Raw genomic sequence first — 12,806 nt, 5'->3', positions numbered from 1 at the left:
TAGTACTCTGGTTTCTCTACAGAACGCATAAATCTTTCGCCTTTTACTAAAGATTTCCGTGGAGAGGAGCAAAACTGAGTTTTGTAGCAATTTTTGCATGCTCCAGCTTGCTGGGGTTTTCTTGTTCAGGTTGAAAAGCAGAAAGAGTGTATTTCTGGCTCCAGTTGGCTTGAAAGTGGCTGAATTTGCATATTGACAACATGGATGGCCTCCTTCCGTTGAGAAGCAAACTTGTTTATGCACTGTGTTGCCGGGGTGGATAACAAGTGAAAGCTGCCAAGTGGCAGCCAAAAGAAGAGAGGAGCCTGGGAAACATATGTATTGTTTCTTGTATGTGCTGTCTGTGTTTTTATCCCCCTTACGGGTGGTCTCCCTGGGCTAACACAGGACTGCGGCCATGGCGTGAGGAAAGGAGGAAGAGTTTGTCCCTTAGTACTCTGGTTTCTCTTCAGAACGCATAAATCTTTCGCCTTTTACTAAAGATTTCCGTGGAGAGGAGCAAAACTGAGTTTTGTAGCAATTTTTGCATGCTCCAGCTTGCTGGGGTTTTCTTGTTCAGGTTGAAAAGCAGAAAGAGTGTATTTCTGGCTCCAGTTGGCTTGAAAGTGGCTGAATTTGCATATTGACAACATGGATGGCCTCCTTCCGTTGAGAAGCAAACTTGTTTATGCACTGTGTTGCTGGGGTGGATAACAAGTGAAAGCTGCCAAGTGGCAGCCAAAAGAAGAGAGGAGCCTGGGAAACATATGTATTGTTTCTTGTATGTGCTGTCTGTGTTTTTATCCCCCTTACGGGTGGTCTCCCTGGGCTAACACAGGACTGCGGCCATGGCTTGAGGAAAGGAGGAAGAGTTTGTTCCTTAGTACTCTGGTTTCTCTTCAGAACGCATAAATCTTTCGCCTTTTACTAAAGATTTCCGTGGAGAGGAGCAAAACTGAGTTTTGTAGCAATTTTTGCATGCTCCAGCTTGCTGGGGTTTTCTTGTTCAGGTTGAAAAGCAGAAAGAGTGTATTTCTGGCTCCAGTTGGCTTGAAAGTGGCTGAATTTGCATATTGACAACATGGATGGCCTCCTTCCGTTGAGAAGCAAACTTGTTTATGCACTGTGTTGCCGGGGTGGATAACAAGTGAAAGCTGCCAAGTGGCAGCCAAAAGAAGAGAGGAGCCTGGGAAACATATGTATTGTTTCTTGTATGTGCTGTCTGTGTTTTTATCCCCCTTACGGGTGGTCTCCCTGGGCTAACACAGGACTGCGGCCATGGCGTGAGGAAAGGAGGAAGAGTTTGTCCCTTAGTACTCTGGTTTCTCTTCAGAACGCATAAATCTTTCGCCTTTTACTAAAGATTTCCGTGGAGAGGAGCAAAACTGAGTTTTGTAGCAATTTTTGCATGCTCCAGCTTGCTGGGGTTTTCTTGTTCAGGTTGAAAAGCAGAAAGAGTGTATTTCTGGCTCCAGTTGGCTTGAAAGTGGCTGAATTTGCATATTGACAACATGGATGGCCTCCTTCCGTTGAGAAGCAAACTTGTTTATGCACTGTGTTGCCGGGGTGGATAACAAGTGAAAGCTGCCAAGTGGCAGCCAAAAGAAGAGAGGAGCCTGGGAAACATATGTATTGTTTCTTGTATGTGCTGTCTGTGTTTTTATCCCCCTTACGGGTGGTCTCCCTGGGCTAACACAGGACTGCGGCCATGGCGTGAGGAAAGGAGGAAGAGTTTGTCCCTTAGTACTCTGGTTTCTCTTCAGAACGCATAAATCTTTCGCCTTTTACTAAAGATTTCCGTGGAGAGGAGCAAAACTGAGTTTTGTAGCAATTTTTGCATGCTCCAGCTTGCTGGGGTTTTCTTGTTCAGGTTGAAAAGCAGAAAGAGTGTATTTCTGGCTCCAGTTGGCTTGAAAGTGGCTGAATTTGCATATTGACAACATGGATGGCCTCCTTCCGTTGAGAAGCAAACTTGTTTATGCACTGTGTTGCCGGGGTGGATAACAAGTGAAAGCTGCCAAGTGGCAGCCAAAAGAAGAGAGGAGCCTGGGAAACATATGTATTGTTTCTTGTATGTGCTGTCTGTGTTTTTATCCCCCTTACGGGTGGTCTCCCTGGGCTAACACAGGACTGCGGCCATGGCGTGAGGAAAGGAGGAAGAGTTTGTCCCTTAGTACTCTGGTTTCTCTTCAGAACGCATAAATCTTTCGCCTTTTACTAAAGATTTCCGTGGAGAGGAGCAAAACTGAGTTTTGTAGCAATTTTTGCATGCTCCAGCTTGCTGGGGTTTTCTTGTTCAGGTTGAAAAGCAGAAAGAGTGTATTTCTGGCTCCAGTTGGCTTGAAAGTGGCTGAATTTGCATATTGACAACATGGATGGCCTCCTTCCGTTGAGAAGCAAACTTGTTTATGCACTGTGTTGCCGGGGTGGATAACAAGTGAAAGCTGCCAAGTGGCAGCCAAAAGAAGAGAGGAGCCTGGGAAACATATGTATTGTTTCTTGTATGTGCTGTCTGTGTTTTTATCCCCCTTACGGGTGGTCTCCCTGGGCTAACACAGGACTGCGGCCATGGCGTGAGGAAAGGAGGAAGAGTTTGTCCCTTAGTACTCTGGTTTCTCTTCAGAACGCATAAATCTTTCGCCTTTTACTAAAGATTTCCGTGGAGAGGAGCAAAACTGAGTTTTGTAGCAATTTTTGCATGCTCCAGCTTGCTGGGGTTTTCTTGTTCAGGTTGAAAAGCAGAAAGAGTGTATTTCTGGCTCCAGTTGGCTTGAAAGTGGCTGAATTTGCATATTGACAACATGGATGGCCTCCTTCCGTTGAGAAGCAAACTTGTTTATGCACTGTGTTGCTGGGGTGGATAACAAGTGAAAGCTGCCAAGTGGCAGCCAAAAGAAGAGAGGAGCCTGGGAAACATATGTATTGTTTCTTGTATGTGCTGTCTGTGTTTTTATCCCCCTTACGGGTGGTCTCCCTGGGCTAACACAGGACTGCGGCCATGGCTTGAGGAAAGGAGGAAGAGTTTGTCCCTTAGTACTCTGGTTTCTCTTCAGAACGCATAAATCTTTCGCCTTTTACTAAAGATTTCCGTGGAGAGGAGCAAAACTGAGTTTTGTAGCAATTTTTGCATGCTCCAGCTTGCTGGGGTTTTCTTGTTCAGGTTGAAAAGCAGAAAGAGTGTATTTCTGGCTCCAGTTGGCTTGAAAGTGGCTGAATTTGCATATTGACAACATGGATGGCCTCCTTCCGTTGAGAAGCAAACTTGTTTATGCACTGTGTTGCCGGGGTGGATAACAAGTGAAAGCTGCCAAGTGGCAGCCAAAAGAAGAGAGGAGCCTGGGAAACATATGTATTGTTTCTTGTATGTGCTGTCTGTGTTTTTATCCCCCTTACGGGTGGTCTCCCTGGGCTAACACAGGACTGCGGCCATGGCGTGAGGAAAGGAGGAAGAGTTTGTCCCTTAGTACTCTGGTTTCTCTTCAGAACGCATAAATCTTTCGCCTTTTACTAAAGATTTCCGTGGAGAGGAGCAAAACTGAGTTTTGTAGCAATTTTTGCATGCTCCAGCTTGCTGGGGTTTTCTTGTTCAGGTTGAAAAGCAGAAAGAGTGTATTTCTGGCTCCAGTTGGCTTGAAAGTGGCTGAATTTGCATATTGACAACATGGATGGCCTCCTTCCGTTGAGAAGCAAACTTGTTTATGCACTGTGTTGCCGGGGTGGATAACAAGTGAAAGCTGCCAAGTGGCAGCCAAAAGAAGAGAGGAGCCTGGGAAACATATGTATTGTTTCTTGTATGTGCTGTCTGTGTTTTTATCCCCCTTACGGGTGGTCTCCCTGGGCTAACACAGGACTGCGGCCATGGCGTGAGGAAAGGAGGAAGAGTTTGTCCCTTAGTACTCTGGTTTCTCTTCAGAACGCATAAATCTTTCGCCTTTTACTAAAGATTTCCGTGGAGAGGAGCAAAACTGAGTTTTGTAGCAATTTTTGCATGCTCCAGCTTGCTGGGGTTTTCTTGTTCAGGTTGAAAAGCAGAAAGAGTGTATTTCTGGCTCCAGTTGGCTTGAAAGTGGCTGAATTTGCATATTGACAACATGGATGGCCTCCTTCCGTTGAGAAGCAAACTTGTTTATGCACTGTGTTGCCGGGGTGGATAACAAGTGAAAGCTGCCAAGTGGCAGCCAAAAGAAGAGAGGAGCCTGGGAAACATATGTATTGTTTCTTGTATGTGCTGTCTGTGTTTTTATCCCCCTTACGGGTGGTCTCCCTGGGCTAACACAGGACTGCGGCCATGGCGTGAGGAAAGGAGGAAGAGTTTGTCCCTTAGTACTCTGGTTTCTCTTCAGAACGCATAAATCTTTCGCCTTTTACTAAAGATTTCCGTGGAGAGGAGCAAAACTGAGTTTTGTAGCAATTTTTGCATGCTCCAGCTTGCTGGGGTTTTCTTGTTCAGGTTGAAAAGCAGAAAGAGTGTATTTCTGGCTCCAGTTGGCTTGAAAGTGGCTGAATTTGCATATTGACAACATGGATGGCCTCCTTCCGTTGAGAAGCAAACTTGTTTATGCACTGTGTTGCTGGGGTGGATAACAAGTGAAAGCTGCCAAGTGGCAGCCAAAAGAAGAGAGGAGCCTGGGAAACATATGTATTGTTTCTTGTATGTGCTGTCTGTGTTTTTATCCCCCTTACGGGTGGTCTCCCTGGGCTAACACAGGACTGCGGCCATGGCTTGAGGAAAGGAGGAAGAGTTTGTCCCTTAGTACTCTGGTTTCTCTTCAGAACGCATAAATCTTTCGCCTTTTACTAAAGATTTCCGTGGAGAGGAGCAAAACTGAGTTTTGTAGCAATTTTTGCATGCTCCAGCTTGCTGGGGTTTTCTTGTTCAGGTTGAAAAGCAGAAAGAGTGTATTTCTGGCTCCAGTTGGCTTGAAAGTGGCTGAATTTGCATATTGACAACATGGATGGCCTCCTTCCGTTGAGAAGCAAACTTGTTTATGCACTGTGTTGCCGGGGTGGATAACAAGTGAAAGCTGCCAAGTGGCAGCCAAAAGAAGAGAGGAGCCTGGGAAACATATGTATTGTTTCTTGTATGTGCTGTCTGTGTTTTTATCCCCCTTACGGGTGGTCTCCCTGGGCTAACACAGGACTGCGGCCATGGCGTGAGGAAAGGAGGAAGAGTTTGTCCCTTAGTACTCTGGTTTCTCTTCAGAACGCATAAATCTTTCGCCTTTTACTAAAGATTTCTGTGGAGAGGAGCAAAACTGAGTTTTGTAGCAATTTTTGCATGCTCCAGCTTGCTGGGGTTTTCTTGTTCAGGTTGAAAAGCAGGACTGCAAGGACCCATTATCCACTTTACCTGCCCAGGACCTTAACCATCCTTCTTTGAATTAACACACCAACACCTTCTTTATGCAAATGTGGAAGTGGCCACAGCTTTATTATTATTTACAACCATCGGCATGAAGACATATATATATTTATTTATTTCCTCTCCTCCTGAAATGCCGATGCTCCCTGTCTCCATCAGGCATGTAGGGTGCTACCTCCGTCTTCATCTGCCGTACTTTCCGCCAGCTGTGACATCTACGAAAAAACCAGAAAAACGCCAGAACAAGAATATAACCGTAGAAAAATTTAAAAAAACAAAACCAAAACCACCAGGGGAGGGAGGGCGGGTGTTTCTTCCACTGCAGCTTGAAGGTAAGAGGGCTTCCTGCTCCAAACCTCTGCCTTATATCTTCTTAACCACGCCCCTCTTACCCCTTGTTGACCAATCCTGATCCTGGGCATTATTTTAAACCGTTCCATCCTTTCTTAACCCCTTGCAGTCCCTGACACTCTCCCTAGGCGCTTCAGTGTCTACAAGACTGCAAGGACCCATTATCCACTTTACCTGCCCAGGACCTTAACCATCCTTCTTTGAATTAACACACCAACACCTTCTTTATGCAAATGTGGAAGTGGCCACAGCTTTATTATTATTTACAACCATCGGCATGAAGACATATATATATTTATTTATTTCCTCTCCTCCTGAAATGCCGATGCTCCCTGTCTCCATCAGGCATGTAGGGTGCTAACGCCGTCTTCATCTGCCGTACTTTCCGCCAAGAAGGGGGAACTGAGAAACCTACTCAGTCCCCCGACCACCCCCACCAAGCAACGCCAGCCCTCTCTCGGCACCATCCAAGAGATCCAATAAAAAGATATCGAGCCCGATATCATTCAGATGCACTCCATCCGGTGCCAGCAGATCTGCATTATCACCCTCCAGGGATTGGTGTCGCAACCCGATCCCCCCTATAGAGCGAATGAACCGCGACACCCGCACATTAATTAACCTGCGCACTCTCTCCAAAGCTGCCATATTCCTCGCTCCTCGCCACACCGTGCGCGCCACTATTTCGGACCAAACTATCACGCAACGGGCGAACAGATCCCGAAAACGCGCCAAATCAGTTCGTATAATTGACAATAACTCAGCCATTTTCACTTGGCCGATATCATTTCCACCCGCATGGATGATTAGGACAACAGGTCCGTACGTGTGCCTTGTAACTGCCACTACTTCTGGCAGTAACTGCACCCACCGTAATCCCCGGACACCTCTCCAATGGACGTCGGCCTGTGCGAGGCCCAAATTCGGACCTAATGGCCTTCGACCCGCTCGAACCGCTGCCCAATGCACATACGAATGCCCCAAGATCCACACTTGGGGGCGCCGCAACCCTAACAAAGAAATTAAGCTACATTCCGGTCAAATGAAAATTACAGGCAGGGTTAACATAACACTCCATATAACAGGAAGGAAAAACAGGGGGGGGGGGGGGGGAAGGGGAGGGGGCGACCTTTCTTATGAAAACTTCCAGCTTACACCATCTTTAAAACCAGATCAGGTCGCACATATGACTTATAGCTATTAGAGCGCCATCTACCCAGACTCATGATAGCCGCTGAATCCAAGCCCAAGGCATCCGCCTCAGTTGCCGCACCTATCCTAAATGAATGTGTACCAAACTCGCCCGGCGGCAAACCTAGATACTTCAAGCCGGCCTTAAAAATCGCCTCAAATTGAAAACGCGACATCGCGGATCCATCCTGATGGATCAAGAATTGCGTCCCGGGCACTCGGACCAACACGAATTCCTGGACCCATTTTACCGGGCAATACTGCCCCCAATCCTCCCAATCGACAGCCAAGCCCCCTTTCCTACCACATCAGTCTTTGACCTCCGCACACAGACCCTGAGAGAATCTCCCAACGTTACTACATCCGATCCGAGAAGACCACCGCTCGCACTTACTCTGTGCGGAACCAGCTCACTAACCCGCAAAGCGGCAAAGAAAGCCAACGAAAACGCCGCGCCGAACAAGGACACTTCATATTCATCCCGACACACAAAACATAAAACGGCTAGCAGCCGACCCAAAAGTGAAAAAGATACTGGCCGCCTCGTGTCCCTTGAACACGCCTCTTTTTTCCACCCTTTTAAAGACTGCCGAACTACAAATTCTTTTGTAACATCTCTGCATCCCCACAATTTTAACATAAAGGCCACTCCTGCTAAAAACTTGCTCGCCGTGGCCGCACTACCCCCTTCCTGACGTATTTGTACCAAACTTGCTAACGTGACGTCCAGGTGACACCCCTCCTGTGATGGGAAGTCATTCCCCGCAATCTCCAACCACCGATCCCACGCTCTGCAATGACTCTTCCAAGTCGCCGGTACCACCGAACCCCTCAACAGTCTCATAAGTTGTCCTCGACCAGGGCCCATAAGTGAAGGGGGGGGGACACCCCTTCTGCCAAAGCTGCCGGGTGCAATTCCCGAAACCGGGACATCTGTGAACGAGACAAAGCATCAGCCATCACATTACTGACACCCGGAACATGTTTTGCACGAAACCACACATTCAAACGCAAACACTTCAAAACCAACCGTCTTAATAAAGCTAATACCGGCAACGAACTAGACGACAACCCGTTCACCGCATGCACCACCGCCATGTTGTCTGTCCAAAATACAATCCTCTTATTCACCATCACGCTACCCCATAACTCTATTGCAACTATAATAGGAAACAATTCCAATAGCGTTAAATTACGTAAGACTCCCAAATCACTCCAATGCAAGGGCCAAGGGGATCTACACCAACTTCGGCCCAAAATTGCTCCAAAACCATCACTTCCGGCTGCATCCGTAAATAATTCCAAATCTACATTAGACAACTCAGCGTCCTGACACACCGACCTCCCGTTAAACGAACTCAAAAAGAATGCCAAACAAACAAATCCTTCCTCATACAAGAGGTTACCCTGATAAAATGATTTGGCTTCGAGATACCTCTAGTGGCTAAAGACAAACGCCTAGAAAAAACACGACCCATTGGAATTATACGACAAGCAAACACCAGCAATCCCATTAACGACTGTAACTGTTTTAACGTCACTTTTTTCGACCCCATGACCTGGTCAACCTGCGTCACTAGCCTTGCCAATTTATCATCTGGCAACCGAAAAATCATCCGCTCGCTATCTATTTCGATACCCAAAAATGACAAAACCGTTACAGGACCTTCCGTCTTATCCTCTGAAATAGGTACCCCGAAACGCGACATCACCTGTCGAAACACTCTCAGCAACGTGCTGCACAACCCAGAGCCCCCCGGGCCCACAAAAAGAAAATCATCCAGATAATGAATGACCGAGTCACCACCAGACTCCAAACGAACTACCCACTCTAAAAATGACGCAAACATCTCAAAGTAACTGCATGATATTGAACAACCCATAGGAAGGCACATATCCACGTAAAACCCTTTGTCTAAACAACAACCCAGCAGGTGAAAACACTCCGAATGAACCGGCAGCAAACGAAAGGCCGCTTCAATATCAGATTTGGCTAACAACGCCGCGTAATGCCCACATTCTCATTGATCGACTTCAAATTGTCAGCCAATGACAATGTCGCAGAATATTCAAAAGGAATCTCAAAACCAAACGAAAACCCGTTAGTGAGCACCTCTGCTTCCCGCCTCCTGTGGTACCGCTCTAACCATGGGCCCATCTCGAGCACGTTCACCGGCGTTCTCCGCTGCGCCGGAAGGAGGTGCCTTTACCGGCTGCTTACCTCTCCGGAAACACCGGAGCGCCGAATGAGCGCCCCCACAGATGGAGCATTCATGTCGAAATTTGCACGTGGCAAAGAAACGACAGTGGCCCTCATTGTAGAGCCAACAGGCACCTGTGGGCCTAGCGGCCGCAACTCCAGGGGCGGGGCCCGGTGCTGCGGCCGCACTGGGAAAGGGGCGTTGTTGCCTACTCCCTTGCGCTAAAATAAGCTGCAACCACACGTCCGTTGCCTTCGTCGCCCAACTAATATCAGGCGACAAAGCCAAACGTCGCCGAAATTCTTCATCATATCGCCACCAGGCCGCACCACCGTGCAGCCTGTGGGCGCTGAAAATTGTGTCAAAATAGACAAACAACTCGGCCCCTTTCCCAGGATAGCGTTGGCAAATAACATGAGCCAGTGTAGCGTAACACTGTACCCAGTTGCCAAATGTTTTCGCTACTTTTGCTTTCCTATCCGAACCTCTCTCAAAGCCCCGCTCCTTGTCGACAGTCACCTGCTCCACCGAGACCAAGGACCAAATATCCACAAATTCATTCCTCCAAATCTTGTCCTTGACCTCAGCTGACAAATGAGTCCCGAGAGGAGCGACTCCACAAAACAATGAATCTCTAAACGTCAAACTAGCTAAAGCATTCTCTTTCTCAGACGGGGGCATAGCTCCCTCTGGTGGCACAGAGGGACACGACGTTCCCTCATTCACTTTCAACCCAGCCACCACGGCTTTTAAAACAGAAATCAAATCCGCACCCGCTGCATTAGGTTTATTAAGCCATGCGTCACCGCAGGCCGACTCACCGCTCCCAGAGGTCCCACCGACTCCAGAGGGTCCTTCAGCCACTTGCCGCGGCACTGGAACCACGGCCTGCACCTCCTCCACCGGCCCGGCGGGAGGTACAACCTGGGACAGCTGCTCCTGATCCACCGACAAGCGCTGCACCTCCCGGCGCCGACTGCGTCTCTGCGGCCGTGAGGATCTCCTCCATGATCCGGATGATGCGGACGTCGTCGCAGACGAGGAGGAGAAACCATCGCTGGAAGACGAGGAATACCGTCGACCACGCCTCTTCCCGTCACCTGACCTGCGACGTCCATGATGGCGTTTCCTCCCTCGCCTGGAACGCTCCCTTCTTGGACCTGCAGGAGAGAAAGATGACAAGGCAGGAGAAGGGCAAATAGCATCCAAAACACCCTCACTCCTATCTTTCCTAGCACACTCCCCCCCTGCCCCTGATCCGTGCTGACAGGGGCCCGGGGGGGACCGGGGTGGAGAAGCGACAGGCACCGCAGAAGCCCCCGCCCCCTGGCTGGGCTGCTTGCTCACCGTCCGCCTCCCCGCACCCGCCGCCATCTTCTTTTTTCGTGCGCCGCCATCTTGTGTCCTGGCTACACTGCGCCTGCCAGGACGTCCCGCCCCTGTTCCCCCCGCCGCCAATTCTGGCTGCGTAGAGAACAGCACGGGGAAAGATGGCGCCGACCCCGGCTGCACACAGGCCCCAGAAGCAAGTCCCAGCTCCTGTGAACATGCCGCATGGTAAGCGACCATGTCGGACCAGTCGCCTGAGTCCGCCATATTCACCCCACTGTCACGATAGTCGGCCGCTGCCTCCGCGCCCGCATCAGCAGCTCGAGGCGGGTTGTACCGTGCCCGTGCCGGTTTAACAGCCGCCCTCTTACCGCCATGGGGAAGGACGCCAGCGCGACGAGTGGACGGGGGGGAGGGGGGCACTATGTCGACCGACGAAGCACCCGTCGACATAGGCCTAGGGGACCTGCTGGGACCACCGCATGACTGTGCAGCAGTCACAGCACCCCTCATAGCAACAGGGCTAGGGCTTAGTCTAACCGGAGGGCGTGTAACGCGCTGCGGCCTACCTCGGGTAGCCGCTCCCGACTGTTCCATGCCCCGCTCAGCTCCTCGCCTCTCTCCTTCCTCCAACAGGGATTCCAGCCAGGCAGGCCCCTCTGCCGCTACCCGCTGTGCCACCTTCCGCAACAGTTCTTCTGCCATCTTCTTAACGACCACGCTCTGAATCTCCACAGCAGCAGCAAAGGTGTTTCTTCCACTGCAGCTTGAAGGTAAGAGGGCTTCCTGCTCCAAACCTCTGCCTTATATCTTCTTAACCACGCCCCTCTTACCCCTTGTTGACCAATCCTGATCCTGGGCATTATTTTAAACCGTTCCATCCTTTCTTAACCCCTTGCAGTCCCTGACACTCTCCCTAGGCGCTTCAGTGTCTACAAAAAGAGTGTATTTCTGGCTCCAGTTGGCTTGAAAGTGGCTGAATTTGCATATTGACAACATGGATGGCCTCCTTCCGTTGAGAAGCAAACTTGTTTATGCACTGTGTTGCCGGGGTGGATAACAAGTGAAAGCTGCCAAGTGGCAGCCAAAAGAAGAGAGGAGCCTGGGAAACATATGTATTGTTTCTTGTATGTGCTGTCTGTGTTTTTATCCCCCTTACGGGTGGTCTCCCTGGGCTAACACAGGACTGCGGCCATGGCTTGAGGAAAGGAGGAAGAGTTTGTCCCTTAGTACTCTGGTTTCTCTTCAGAACGCATAAATCTTTCGCCTTTTACTAAAGATTTCCGTGGAGAGGAGCAAAACTGAGTTTTGTAGCAATTTTTGCATGCTCCAGCTTGCTGGGGTTTTCTTGTTCAGGTTGAAAAGCAGAAAGAGTGTATTTCTGGCTCCAGTTGGCTTGAAAGTGGCTGAATTTGCATATTGACAACATGGATGGCCTCCTTCCGTTGAGAAGCAAACTTGTTTATGCACTGTGTTGCCGGGGTGGATAACAAGTGAAAGCTGCCAAGTGGCAGCCAAAAGAAGAGAGGAGCCTGGGAAACATATGTGTTTTTATCCCCCTTACGGGTGGTCTCCCTGGGCTAACACAGGACTGCGGCCATGGCGTGAGGAAAGGAGGAAGAGTTTGTCCCTTAGTACTCTGGTTTCTCTTCAGAACGCATAAATCTTTCGCCTTTTACTAAAGATTTCCGTGGAGAGGAGCAAAACTGAGTTTTGTAGCAATTTTTGCATGCTCCAGCTTGCTGGGGTTTTCTTGTTCAGGTTGAAAAGCAGAAAGAGTGTATTTCTGGCTCCAGTTGGCTTGAAAGTGGCTGAATTTGCATATTGACAACATGGATGGCCTCCTTCCGTTGAGAAGCAAACTTGTTTATGCACTGTGTTGCCGGGGTGGATAACAAGTGAAAGCTGCCAAGTGGCAGCCAAAAGAAGAGAGGAGCCTGGGAAACATATGTATTGTTTCTTGTATGTGCTGTCTGTGTTTTTATCCCCCTTACGGGTGGTCTCCCTGGGCTAACACAGGACTGCGGCCATGGCGTGAGGAAAGGAGGAAGAGTTTGTCCCTTAGTACTCTGGTTTCTCTTCAGAACGCATAAATCTTTCGCCTTTTACTAAAGATTTCCGTGGAGAGGAGCAAAACTGAGTTTTGTAGCAATTTTTGCATGCTCCAGCTTGCTGGGGTTTTCTTGTTCAGGTTGAAAAGCAGAAAGAGTGTATTTCTGGCTCCAGTTGGCTTGAAAGTGGCTGAATTTGCATATTGACAACATGGATGGCCTCCTTCCGTTGAGAAGCAAACTTGTTTATGCACTGTGTTGCCGGGGTGGATAACAAGTGAAAGCAGCCAAAAGAAGAGAGGAGCCTGGGAAACATATGTATTGTTTCTTGTATGTGCTGTC

The 12,806-nt window shown here is 49.1% G+C and overlaps 16 non-coding genes across 16 annotated transcripts; all 16 read left to right on the top strand.

The window, feature by feature from the left end:
• The first annotated feature begins 2 nt into the window (after positions 1-2).
• LOC142703830 (U5 spliceosomal RNA) lies at positions 3-118 on the top strand. Its single transcript, XR_012867681.1, has one exon. It is a non-coding gene; the product is annotated as a U5 spliceosomal RNA (small nuclear RNA).
• Positions 119-432: 314 nt separating this feature from the next.
• Positions 433-548, top strand: LOC142703792 (U5 spliceosomal RNA). The gene has a single exon (XR_012867646.1). It is a non-coding gene; the product is annotated as a U5 spliceosomal RNA (small nuclear RNA).
• Positions 549-862: 314 nt separating this feature from the next.
• On the top strand, positions 863-978 carry LOC142703789 (U5 spliceosomal RNA). Its single transcript, XR_012867644.1, has one exon. It is a non-coding gene; the product is annotated as a U5 spliceosomal RNA (small nuclear RNA).
• A 314-nt stretch (positions 979-1,292) lies between these two features.
• On the top strand, positions 1,293-1,408 carry LOC142703788 (U5 spliceosomal RNA). The gene has a single exon (XR_012867643.1). It is a non-coding gene; the product is annotated as a U5 spliceosomal RNA (small nuclear RNA).
• Positions 1,409-1,722: 314 nt separating this feature from the next.
• On the top strand, positions 1,723-1,838 carry LOC142703787 (U5 spliceosomal RNA). Its single transcript, XR_012867642.1, has one exon. It is a non-coding gene; the product is annotated as a U5 spliceosomal RNA (small nuclear RNA).
• Positions 1,839-2,152: 314 nt separating this feature from the next.
• Positions 2,153-2,268, top strand: LOC142703786 (U5 spliceosomal RNA). Its single transcript, XR_012867641.1, has one exon. It is a non-coding gene; the product is annotated as a U5 spliceosomal RNA (small nuclear RNA).
• A 314-nt stretch (positions 2,269-2,582) lies between these two features.
• LOC142703785 (U5 spliceosomal RNA) lies at positions 2,583-2,698 on the top strand. The gene has a single exon (XR_012867640.1). It is a non-coding gene; the product is annotated as a U5 spliceosomal RNA (small nuclear RNA).
• Positions 2,699-3,012: 314 nt separating this feature from the next.
• Positions 3,013-3,128, top strand: LOC142703784 (U5 spliceosomal RNA). Its single transcript, XR_012867639.1, has one exon. It is a non-coding gene; the product is annotated as a U5 spliceosomal RNA (small nuclear RNA).
• A 314-nt stretch (positions 3,129-3,442) lies between these two features.
• Positions 3,443-3,558, top strand: LOC142703783 (U5 spliceosomal RNA). The gene has a single exon (XR_012867638.1). It is a non-coding gene; the product is annotated as a U5 spliceosomal RNA (small nuclear RNA).
• Positions 3,559-3,872: 314 nt separating this feature from the next.
• Positions 3,873-3,988, top strand: LOC142703782 (U5 spliceosomal RNA). Its single transcript, XR_012867637.1, has one exon. It is a non-coding gene; the product is annotated as a U5 spliceosomal RNA (small nuclear RNA).
• A 314-nt stretch (positions 3,989-4,302) lies between these two features.
• On the top strand, positions 4,303-4,418 carry LOC142703781 (U5 spliceosomal RNA). Its single transcript, XR_012867636.1, has one exon. It is a non-coding gene; the product is annotated as a U5 spliceosomal RNA (small nuclear RNA).
• A 314-nt stretch (positions 4,419-4,732) lies between these two features.
• Positions 4,733-4,848, top strand: LOC142703778 (U5 spliceosomal RNA). The gene has a single exon (XR_012867634.1). It is a non-coding gene; the product is annotated as a U5 spliceosomal RNA (small nuclear RNA).
• Positions 4,849-5,162: 314 nt separating this feature from the next.
• On the top strand, positions 5,163-5,278 carry LOC142703774 (U5 spliceosomal RNA). Its single transcript, XR_012867630.1, has one exon. It is a non-coding gene; the product is annotated as a U5 spliceosomal RNA (small nuclear RNA).
• Positions 5,279-11,642: 6,364 nt separating this feature from the next.
• Positions 11,643-11,758, top strand: LOC142703827 (U5 spliceosomal RNA). Its single transcript, XR_012867678.1, has one exon. It is a non-coding gene; the product is annotated as a U5 spliceosomal RNA (small nuclear RNA).
• Positions 11,759-12,047: 289 nt separating this feature from the next.
• LOC142703815 (U5 spliceosomal RNA) lies at positions 12,048-12,163 on the top strand. Its single transcript, XR_012867667.1, has one exon. It is a non-coding gene; the product is annotated as a U5 spliceosomal RNA (small nuclear RNA).
• A 314-nt stretch (positions 12,164-12,477) lies between these two features.
• LOC142703803 (U5 spliceosomal RNA) lies at positions 12,478-12,593 on the top strand. The gene has a single exon (XR_012867656.1). It is a non-coding gene; the product is annotated as a U5 spliceosomal RNA (small nuclear RNA).
• The last annotated feature ends 213 nt before the right edge of the window (positions 12,594-12,806 follow it).

The sequence above is a fragment of the Rhinoderma darwinii genome, unplaced genomic scaffold (assembly GCF_050947455.1).
Source record: "Rhinoderma darwinii isolate aRhiDar2 unplaced genomic scaffold, aRhiDar2.hap1 Scaffold_2874, whole genome shotgun sequence".
Taxonomy (NCBI): Eukaryota; Metazoa; Chordata; class Amphibia; order Anura; family Rhinodermatidae; genus Rhinoderma; species Rhinoderma darwinii.
The sequence above is the reverse complement of the archived record's forward strand: the minus strand, read 5'-3'. Positions and strand labels throughout refer to the sequence as shown.